This window comes from Vombatus ursinus, unplaced genomic scaffold (genome assembly GCF_900497805.2).
Source record: "Vombatus ursinus unplaced genomic scaffold, bare-nosed wombat genome assembly UNPS02014781.1, whole genome shotgun sequence".
NCBI lineage: Eukaryota > Metazoa > Chordata > Mammalia > Diprotodontia > Vombatidae > Vombatus > Vombatus ursinus.
Genome location: NW_020954559.1, coordinates 38,253,157 through 38,265,434, shown reverse-complemented (window position 1 = coordinate 38,265,434; position 12,278 = coordinate 38,253,157). Strand labels below are relative to the sequence as shown.

Genomic DNA, 12,278 nt, shown 5'->3' with positions numbered 1-12,278 from the left:
TCCCATAAGTCTATGCAGTTATGGTCTGGAGTCTGGTTATGAATGCATTTATTAAGTGCTTACTATCTACCATGCCCCAGCAACCTCTTCATCTTGGAAGATCTGTCCAGCCTTGGAATCCACACCTCAGAATCACCCTGCCTCTGATTGGACAACTCTTCTCAGAACTTCCATTTAAGGAGGGTGTCCAGGATAGTCACATCAACATTCCTCACTAGACTGCACTGCTTGAACTCCTCTACCATGCTCCCCACCCTTCTCTTCAGCTTCCATTTATTGTTATCTTTCCCCATGAGAATATGAGCTCCATGAAGGCAGGGACTGTCTTTGTGTTTTTTCAGTTCCTGGAACACAGTAAGCCACTTAATAAACGCTTGTTGACTGACTGAAGTGTGCTAAGCCTTTGGGATGCAAAGAAAAGGGGGGGAAATGGTCCTAATCCTCAACAATCTTACATTTTAATGGGAAAGACAACACACCTAGAAGGGACTTTAAGGATCATCATCTAGTCCATTCTCCAATTTTTTTGCAATTGAGTATTTATCTTAATAAAATAATTCAAGCCATTTTTTTTCCTGATTTTTCGTGGATTGTGACAATGAGGAACTCTTTCTAGAAATAACAAAGATTATTGCAATGGCCTCCTAATTGGTCTCCCTACATTTAGTCTCTCCCCTTTCCAATCAATTTTCTATATAGCTGCCAAAAATCATACTCCTAAAATACAGGTCTAACCAAGTCACTTCCCGGTTTAAGAAATCTCAGAGGCTCCCTGCTTAAGACAAAAATGCCAACTCCTCTATTTAGCACATAAAGCCCTTTAAAATCAGGCTCCAGTCTTACTTTGCAAGATAATTATACATTATTTTCTTTCATGTTTTCAAAACTTGAGCTAAACTGGCATATTTACTGTTTCCCATATGCGGTCTCTAATCTCTTGCATCATGCTGTCAGACTATTCTTTTATTGTTCTATCACTGTTCTGTCTCTCAACCCCAACCTCTTGGAATCCTGGGGTCCTTTTTAAATAGCTCAGCTCAAGTGACCCCACCTCAGGCCTTTCCTCTTGGCCCCAGCTGTTGGTACTCTGCTGCTGGCCATATGTACTTATTCTGTATAGATCCTTTATCCGTATAAATATCTGTGAACATGTCGTATCCCCCCAGTAGAATGTAAACTTGAAATCAGGCACTATCACTTTGGTATTTGTATCTCTAGAGCCTGGCAAAGTTCCTGCCTCATAATCCAGTCTTAACAAAGGCTTGTGGATTGATTACACCCTTTTTGAACTGGGGATTAAATAAAGAAGACCGTCAAAAGCCTCTTTCTTCCTTGCCAAATTTCACTGTAGCTGTAAATGCTTTTCATAAATGACCAGGAAATTTTTAAAGATACTAAAAGTCTGTAGATTTTCTGTCCCATTGTATCATTCTCTCTCATTTAATATTTAATTCAAAATTACCACAAGAGAGACAGTATCAGAATAGTTGGAGGCCAGAGCCATTCCTAGATGGACAATTTAACTTCATTAATGTTCTGATTGAAATCAGCAACTGTATGTTCAACAAAGAAAAAGGAGGGATGTTTTGATACCAAAGGTGCTTTCTGGCACAAAGGGTCGTACCTTTGAGACTATCTTGAGTGTGAAATCAGATCATAGCAAACGATTCATCTTCCTGGGGCTCTCATTTCAGAACAATAGGCCATCAGGTTAAAAACAAAACTATAAAAACAATATTTTGTAAAATGATGTGGAATTGTAGAAAACTAACTTCAGAAATCTTAAAAAAAAAATCTCCAGGAGCTGTTTAAAAAAAGGAAGAGAGTTCTCAAATTAGTACAATTTAGATTTCTTCCATTCTTTTATCCAACAGTTTACAAAATCTCTGATGGAGTTAAAGAGCCCCCTTTAAGAGAGTTTATACTTTTTTCTTTTAAGAGATCAAAGTTGTACAAATCAATCTCCCACAAGGATATTCCTATCCTACTGGCTAGCCCAACATAAGGCTTTTAAGTTCATTTTTTAGTAATGCCAGTATTTATCCTTGGAAGGAGCAAAATACTTCTTGGTAAGCAGGGGAAATAGCCTGCAATCAGCCCTGAGAGCCCATTGCAGGCCACACACTGGGTCCTGTCACACTCAGGTCCCTTGAGTCAGAACAACTCCTTCTGTCTTTATGAAGTGGCAGAGATTAGGGAGAAGTTGCTGCCTTAAAGTAAAATATTCAATTTTTCCAACAGGTGGAGCTAGTGAGCTAGGTGAGTCAAAGTTACTCTATATGGAACGAGGAGGCATATTCATAATCACTGAAGAAACTGGTTTAGCAAATTGGGTTAGAAGGTTTAAATTCATCACCTTAAAGTAGCTTTTTCCAAAATGTGTTCTACAAAAGCCTGGTATTTCATATTTTGTAAACAGAAGTGCTGTGAGAAAAATTTGACATTAGAGGTACTTTTCCCCCCTAAAGTAATAACTGTGAAATTATGTACCTAAACACTCATTACCTGTAACAAATCTTCAGTATGAAAATAAGCCCAATTTCCTCTATTTTGTTCCCAAATTTCCCTCTTTTGATCATCAATGTGTCTTCCACCCTCAGCTCAACCGTAGTATATGCAGTTTCTATTGATATCTTTTAAACCCAAAGTAAACCCAAAATCAGTCTGAAAAAAATGCTATATTAAAAGCAACGTTTTAGAATACATAGGTCTGTTAACATTATTTTGGAGTAATTGCACACAAGATGCTGAATTGAGCAGGGAGAGTAATAAGTACTTGCTAAGAATAATTCCAACTTCTGGGGTTATGACCCCAGCAGGCTCCCCACACTGGAAAGTGCTGCTTGTTTTATTTTTTTTAATCCTTTTAGCTTGACTTATTTATTTTTGTGAGAGCTACAGGGCTAAGCACAGGTTGCTTTCTGCTGCTGGGCCTCAGGGGCTCCTCTCAGTTGTGTTCTCTGAAAGTGAGGAACGCTTGTCACAACGCCACTGTAATGGAACCTCACGCGGTAGGGAATAATTGTGAAATGATTACCTCAGCAGAGACACAGCAGCAGATCTCTTTAGGTGGTTAAAGGAAGGAGGAAAGCAAAATCTCACTGAGGTATTGAAAAAGCAGCAAGATACATATGGGGACTAGATGCTGATGCCTTGCTGGAAACTCAGTCCAAAATTAGTTTTTTGTTATGCAATTTTAAATCCCTTTGGAAGGCAGATGTTGGAAAATAGTTTGGGATTAAGACATGGAAAAGGACAAGGGCTTAAAAATAAGCCAGAAACTGCAGGACCATACATCTCAAAGACTTTCTATAAGAGTTTAAGAAGCACTGAATATGGTGGAAACTTAATAGCACAAAAAATAAAATTGCATATCTTAATGAACATGTGAAGCATTTCAGAATCTTCCATGCACAAATTATAATAATACAAGAATTCTTAATAGAGACCGTCATAGACATAACTATCTCCACGATCCTCTATTAACATCAAGAGAGCCATAAAAGATATGTTTGCCAAGGGTGTCAGCCTTTGTCATGGAGGATGTCTAGTACTTAGTTCAAACAGAAACTATATTCTTATAGATAATAAAAATCCTTCCAGATGCTTCTGAAATTGTGCTGATTATATTAAGCACCAGAACACCCTTAGACCTCCTGAATAAGAGAGATGATCATTCAAAAGAGAGGAGTCTAACAATCCACATAGGAACAACCAAATGGATAACTACTGAAAGCCAAGACTATGACATGCCATTGGAGGGACAGTCCGTTGAGTTAGTCCATCAAGTATGTACATCTTGCACAAGTAGTGAAGATAGATAATGAATTCAATCCAGAATTTGATTAAAGGAAGAAAATCGGCTAGACCGCATTTGAAAAATTGTGAGGTACTTTTGACAATCCCAAAATACTTTCAGAAAAAAACTTTTTTTTTTTTTAAAAAACACATATGCTTTCTATTCTCCCTCTCCTATACAGAGGGATAATCCCTGTAACAAAGAATACGAAAGAAATAAGGAGGAAAGAAGCAATTAAGCAAAACCAACCAAGGTGACTGAATATGCAGTGTTCCACAGCTATATTTGGCCCACTTGGTGGGCTCTTCCCTATGCCATGATGCTTAATAGATCTACCTGGGTTTGAGTTCCACCTATGACACTTATTATCTGCGTATTCTTGGGCATGTCATCTAACTCTGAGCTTCAGTTTTGTAAATAAGAATCTGTAAAACAAGGATCATGCCACCACAGGGTTATTGTGAGGAAAAAACTTTAGGAGCCATGGAGTGCTAGAATGGAAGCTCCTTGAGGTACAAGAACCTTTCCTCATTTCATTTTTATCTCTATCTCTAGCATCACTACAGCTGATCTACACAGAGCATCTCACATAACAGGTGCTTAATACATGTTTGCTGAATTAAATTTATAAATGTGAATTAATGTTGTTATTCCTTTTTCTTTTCCTCTCTGTGTAGCTAAGAACAGACCTTTCTGCTTCTTTCTCCCAGTTCAGGGATGGAAGGGCTTCTTTCTATCTTACTTCCTAAGAGGAGATTCTACCACCTGCTTTCAAATTAGCATCAGCATTGGAGTATGCCCTAGACTCAATAGCAGTGGTGAGACAAAAAGTTGGAGGGAGGGGGACCTCTGACAACACACTGTCTACATGGAAGGAATGTCATTAACTGGCTATTTGTAACTCAGGGGCTGCCTATAAATCAGGGCCAAGTTATATAAATCAGTCCTCTATTGAAATAATTCTCCAGACCAAAACTCTTCATATGAGGATAACCCAGCATGTTTTAAGATCTGGGAACAGTTTCAATCAGCTAGCTTCCCCGATGTCTAAACTGGTCTCTAGGAGTAAGCCAGGTACATCTGGAAGCTGTTTAGTCTTTCAGGCCCTCAAGACATTATTTTGTACATTCAAGCTGTAACTTGCTAAATGTTAAGCAGTGACCCGGGAGAGGCAAGGCAGTTTCTAAATGTGCCATCTTTCTCCGAGGGTCAGCATGCCCTGAGAGAATCCAGCTCACAGCGTGAGTGCTGTCCAATTAATCACATGCATGCCTATTGGCTAAAGTTTATAGGTCACTGGAGAAAGGAACCTGCTTTCAAGTCAACGAAGACTGAAAAGTCTAGGCTTCTGTTAATTGTTTCGTGTTGTTTTTGCCAAAGGACCCACTAGGAAAGATATCAAGTCTGGTTTTATTTCTTCTTTCAACACCTTCTTGGCACCCAATTAAGACAAACCTACTTCTTCCATTGTGTTCTCTGCTAACTTTTGAATACTAGAAAGACATCCGGTTACCTGATGCCTTCCTTCTGTGAATAGACCAAAATGCCATCTAGCACGTTTTATGGAAAGATGTTCCCTATAGTTGAAACAGAAGATTCATGGCAGAAATGTAGGACAGGATCTATATAAGAAAACTATACCTGGACATACTCTCATGAGGCTGATTACAATTCCTTAGGGGGGGAAAAAGGATGGGAAAGGACAAGAGACAGACAAGGAAACAAAGCAGAGGGGTTTAACACCCTGACTGGAATCCAGTGTTCCTTAGAAAATCAAGCCAGACAGAACTCAGGATTTGTTTCAGTCCCTAAGCACTGGGTGAGGGTGGGGATGGGAAGGAGGGGATTAGCGTGTGGGGAGAGGGATGTCAACTTTGTCTCAGCCTCAGGAACTCCCCTTGGGCTGCATTAATGGAGCATCACCTGAAAAAGGATGGTTTCAGGTGGGCTATTAAGAGGAGTCTGGATGCTTCGGAAGCTGTCAGACTGTACAGATTTCAGGGAAAGAAAATTCAAGTTTCAATAACAACAGCAATGTAAATGAAAAGATCACCAGAAGACATGGAAGACAAGCTCTGATGAACAGAAAAAGCATAGATGGTCCTGGAGAACAAATAATTAAACTTCTCTCCACCTCCACGTTTATAACAGAGAGGTAGAGAAACACCAGTAGTGAATACTGCATACACTAGTAGATGGAATTATTATATTGGATGTTTTTACTTTTTTTTCACATAGATCGGGGTTCAATCCAGAGAGGTAGTGGTGTAAATGTCTTTGATGTAAAGATAAACATCATCAATAAAACCTTTTTTTAAAGTATATTTTAAACAAAAGTTTGCAAGATGAATATTCCTTCTCAGGTCATACACATGTCTTCATTTTCAATCTTATTTAAAGGACCTTCACATCAGCCAGGGATTGGGGGGACGTTGTCATTTAGGGGCACCTCTTTTAAATGCCAAGGATTCCTGAAGAAACAGTAGGAAATTAAATATCACCAGAATTTCAGCATGGTTAAATGTACCAGATCTACTTATAGGCTTTCACAGATACTGAAGACAGAGAATGAACTAAGGTCAGAAATGAATTAAAGGAAGAAAATAGGCTAGAGTGCATTTGGAATGGCAAAGGACACACTGGGGATCACTTCTAAGACTAAGGATCCTTGTTAACTTGATTCTTAATTCTTTCTTTGTCTAAACTACTTCATCGTTTGTTTGAAAATAGTAGTTCAGGGTGTCCCAAAAGTATTAGTGCAGTTTTAAGGTATTAAGAGATGGGGAAAGGAATAAGTATTTACATCGTGCTTACTATGTTCCAGGCATTATGCTAAGTGCTTTAAAGATATTATCTCATTTAATCCTCACAACAACCCGGGGAGGTATGTACTGTTATTACCCCCATTTTATGATGAAGGAAACTGAGGCAAGCAGAGGTTAAGTGACTTACCCAAGGTCACATGGCTATCAAGTGTCTGAGGCTGGATTTGAACTTGTCTTCCTGACTCCATACCCAGTGCTCTATCTACTGCACCACTTCACCACCCTAGTAAAGCTTACAGCTGTATCAAGACCTTTGGGACACCTTTTATAATAACTAATGCATATAGATCTTTTAATGGTCTTCAAAATGCTTTCTATGATTTCAGCTGAGGCTCACAACAAATCTATGAGGTAGGTACTGCAAGTATTATTATCCCCAATTTTATAAATGAAAAAACTGAGGCCAAGAGAAATTAAGTGACTTACCCACGATCATGGTTTTGTGTTCATTAGCACAAAGCTAATAAATATCAGAGATGGGATTTGAAACTAGGTCTCTCAGACTGAAAATCCAACCCCCTACCCATTTTTCACACTGTTGATATCATAATTGATCATAAATCAGTTTTGATCATTTCTATTTTACCTGAATCATTTTTCCTGATCACCTAGGTTACAGGCTCCTGAAAGGAACCATGGTCCTTCTCTAGACCAACTAAAATATGATCCTTAAATTTAAGATGGCCTTAATTGTTAAAGACAAGGAACTTCTGAAACTTTTAAACAAATATACTCTACTACCTCCCACTGGTAAGGCTCGAACACAAGGCTCACATTTCACCTCTACTACTAATTTGCTGTGGGAATGAAACTTCCTCATCTCTAACATGAGGTCCAGTGGACCCCACAGATGTCCTCTAACATCTAGTGAGATTGGGAGTCAGATGACATAGGGCTAAAATTGGCCTCTGCTACTCAGTATCTGACGCTGAACACACTGAACCTCTCCCAGTCCCGGTTTCCTCATCCTTAAAATGATTGGGGTGCACGAAATGGAATCTAAGATAACTTCTGGTTCTACATCTATGATCTTCAAGATCCCTTTCAGTTTTTACAGTCTCTGCATCCTCTCCCTGAGGTCAGTTGGGTATCAGTACATCTTATTTCAAAAATGGCTGCAGAATACAGCCCTGTCCCTTTCCTCCACATATTCTATTCCCTCTTATTTCTTAAAGACAAAGTCTGTGATGTGTCCTACTAAAGAATATGCTATGTAGACTAAGGGCTTCTTCCACTTATGTTCATCCAATTCTCCCTCAAAAAAGGGCAGCTGTGATCCGACCTCAGACACATGATACTCACTAGCTGTGTGACCCTGGGCAAGTCACTTAAACCCATTGCCTAGACAAAAAAAAAAAAAAAAAGGTAAAAAAAAAATGGGGCAGCTAGGTGGTGCAGTGGATAGAGCACCAGCCCTGGAGTTAGGAGGACCTGAGTTCAAATGCGGCCTCAGACACATAACACTTACTAGCTGTGTGACCCTGGGCAAGTCACTTAACCCCATTGCCTAGCAAAAGAAAAAAAAAGGGTAGCTGTGGAAAAAGAGGTGGCAGTGGCAGTCATAGCAGAGATGCTAAATGGGTCTGCAGAAATGGCAATCACATAGGCTAATCTCTGCAAGTCATGGACTCTAATCATCTGAATTTTTATGTAGCCCCTCTAGAATCCCAAAAATATTAGTTTGCTAAAGGGAAGGTTTTATTTTCAAAAATTGTTTTTAAATAGCTAAAATCTCAACTCCACCTCTTTGCCTGTCAGTACTTGACTTTTCCCCATACATAGGAAGCAGTAATTTGTTGGACTGAACTAGAATCAAATGCTTTCCTACTTCCATGTTTGCCCATGTGGGTATGACTCCAAATTTGACTGAAGAAGAAAAGACATAGAATCACAAAGCTGCAAAAAGCTTAGATTGGCATGCTGAATGACTACAGCCCCAGGAAATGGGTTTTCCAGGAAATCACTGGAAGGTCTTGGAATGCTTTGAATCAGGCTGTGGCTTTTGCCTTGGCTGGAGAGCCAGTTGGCAAAACCTTTGATCATTCTCAGGGCTCCTTCAAAGACTCTTTCCATTGCTTCACTAATCTCTCTAACCCTACCACATTACTCTGTGACATATCATGATATTCCTGGAAATTTGTCCCCACACACCAAATGAATCAGCACAGTGTACAAGCCTATGTTACGCGCTTAATCAGAGGTACCTGATATTCAGAATCTCTGCCTTTTCCCAAAAAATGTCACCCTACAATCTGCTTACATGCCTAAGACACACCAAGTCACATTTCCTAACAGGTATATGAGAAAGACCAGAAGTACCATTAGTATTGTTCACATCAGTAAACTGAGGCACTGAGTATTTTTCCAAACAACCTAACTAAGGAGCCAGTGGCACTATCATCACAGAACTCAGAGTTAGCCTTAACATGAAGGTATAATGTGATAGTATAATTTCTCTTCGTTTCTTCATTCCTCTTCAATGACTTTCTACAAGTGTTGGTGTTGATGAGGTCAAAGATGCATATTCAATACCCAGGTGGGACAATTAGTCACCTCTTAAACAAAGGCACTAATTACAAAAGATACAGGGTATGAGAGTCACTCCCAGCTCTTGACGCTTAGAGAGAAAATGCCTCTATGAAAATAACATTAGATTAATGAAAAATTAGTACTCCTATATGCTATGAGTATACATGGAACTTTTCTTCATCTTTTTGGTTTATATTGTTTATGTCAAAATCATGCAAGATTCTTCAAAGGATTCAACAGAGATAATGTAAGATGCGTGCATGTGTGTGTGTGTGTGTGTGTGTGTGTGTGTGTATGTAGAGGTGTCTAAATATAAAGATGTGGCTCATTGGTTGCATATGAGATGTGGAATAGAATGAAAGATATAGTTGGGTCTTCATCCAATCCAGACTGGATTCCTTTAATAAGTTTTTGCTTCTGTTCCCTTGTATAGTAAACACAGGATTAAGTTGGCACAAACATTTGTTTCAAAACTGCAAGTCTTCAGTCAAGCATTTGGTCTAGGCTTCATGCTCTATGGAAGTCCTCCATTGTAATTCATGATTATGATGTAAGTGAAGAAATATTTCTCAGGTAGAATTTTATGACAATACCACCTTTTAAATGAGGGCATATTTTAAGGGGGAAGTTTCACTTTTTAGGACTTACTTATGAGATTAGTGCTTTATTTACAAAAAACAAACAAACCCATAATGGCCTATTTGGAATGAGGCTGAAATGGCTGATAGCTTCATGTTCTTGCTGATATAGGTGAAATATTTCAACTGAAGGAGCCTAGATTTTCTTAGTCATACTTCTTTTCAGTGAAATGAATAATTTCACTGAATCAGAATTCTTGAAATGAAAGAGATTTTAGGGATCATGTGGCCTGACCCAATCTTAAAATAGGATGAGATGAAGAAACTGAAACTCACAAAAGTTAAATAGTTTGCTTAAGTTCACACAATGAGGAAGTATCAAAGCCAAGACTGGAACTTGGAACCTAGTTCAGTTTCCTTCCCTTCTCCCCCAAATATATGCCTTGTTGCTCATATTCATACCTATTTCTCCCCTTTTCTAATGCAACATTCACATGGATTTTTCTCAGACAATTTTCTATACCATTGCTTCCCAATCATTTCAAAAAGATGTTTAAAATCCACTGAAGTCTCCAATCTTTAATTCTCCTGTTACACAAAAAGCCTTGAATGCCAACACAAAAATACAACTCTTACTATGCCACTTCACCTGCCCCAACTCAGCCTAGTCTACCAAAAAAAGTCAAAGGTAACATTCAAAGAAAGCATTTATTGTTACTTGAATTAGCTCCATTATGTTTTCCCTTTTTTTATTTTAATGTAGATTTTAAGAGAAAAGCAGGAAATTGATTCTGGAGAGATAGGAGGGAAATCCATCCCTTAATAATAACAAACTCTCTTGGGATATTCATTTGATACCATGATCATCTTTCAAAGAATAAACTATAGGCTAGTAAAGTGAAAGCTAGCAAATTTTAAAAATATAGGGTAAGAATTAATACTAAAAAACAGTAAGTAAACTATGTAGACATCTAATAAATCATATGCTACCATAGCATTTATTTTCCCAGCCCCCCTAAAACAAAAATATTACATGGTCCAGTTACAGTATGAATGATAAATCCCTTAAGCATCTCAGAAAGCAAAGTATGTGTTTGAACTTTCACAAAGTCCAGTCCATCTTTTTTTTTTAATCCACTTTTTTTGTTCTGAGGCTCTCCTCTTTTTTTAAGTGGCATCTTTCTCTTCCCTGCCCTCCACCAGTGACTACAACATTCTGAGCCAGAATCTGATTTCAGATATGTAATCATTCACTGCCACTTATTTTGCATAAATACTCACTACCTCTAGTGATATGTGACTATCAAACTAGGGTTACAAGTTGCTGAGGCTACCATTGCAACTACTCTAATATTAACACTGCCCTGGGACATTGACTCTAACCTTTTTAAAGAAATTCATTTGCTCATTCATTTATTATTTACCCAAATTTATCATCTTTAAGTTGGAAACTCTGGCCTTTATTTCATGGCATCCAGTTGTGGTTATGGCTTTGTTTTGTTCATTAAAATTCACATAAGTGCTTGTTTCATGAATTATTTGTCAGCAGTTGGCAGAATTAGGGATTGATGGGATCAGCACTTAGATTGCATGTAAATGGGACATTTGTGCTTTCTTAGAACACCACAACTTTGACTGGACCATGCATATGTAATGGATACATACACCATTTCCTAATCTCAAATTTCCTACCCCTTTTTCTTTAAACTTCACCAGTATGGTCTTCCTTTGTCTTTTTTTCTGACATTCTCTGGCACTTTATGAATCATTCATAGTAAATACACAGGCAATGTTGAACATATATCACTGAACTAAAGTCTAAGGTAGGGATGATAATTAACCATTGCAAAGGAAGTCACCCTATCAATTAAACTAGTTTGCTTAAATGCAATAATCTAGAAATGACACCTCCAAATACTGAATCCCATTCACCAAATGAAGTTCATTAGACTTACATAGCCAAGTGCAACCAAAACCAGAACATGCAAAGCTCATAGACTCACAGTGAGGTCTATTTATTTATTTATTATTTCTGTTATCAACCTTGCTGGATGATCTGTGATTTCATGGACAAGTGAGCTGCGATCTCCCTAGCAAAGATATTTCCTCTGTTTTCTCTCTCTTTCCATATGTTAAGTGTTTCTATTGAAAACTTTAAGGAACTCTAGCAATAATTTATTGTGTGCTCTCAATATTACCATTTTATAGACAATGAATCTTCATTTTTAAAAGCAACCATATAATGTGTCTTCTAGAGCCTTAAAATGTATATAAGCAGGGCCAAAACAATGACACCATCCTAGCTAATAGAGCCCAAGCCTTGTAAGTAATACAGGAAGAAAGGAATGACTTGGGATCAGAAATACTGGATAAGAAGAATAGCAACTTCTCTATATTGAAAAGGAAGAAAATCACAATCTCTAATAACAAACAAGAAATCTTACAATCTCCAATCTGAATGTAGTTTACATTTTTAAAAATATAGCACACATATATGTGAACAATATTCTGAATTTTTACTTACTCTCCAAGGGAAACTTTCTCCTT

General features: G+C 38.0%; 1 protein-coding gene across 8 annotated transcripts in view; it reads right to left on the bottom strand.

Moving 5' to 3' along the window:
• The window catches only part of LOC114046236 (guanine nucleotide exchange factor DBS-like), a 366,695-nt gene that overhangs the window by 159,738 nt on the left and 194,679 nt on the right, over nucleotides 1–12,278 (bottom strand). The gene's annotated exons all lie outside the window — the stretch shown is intronic.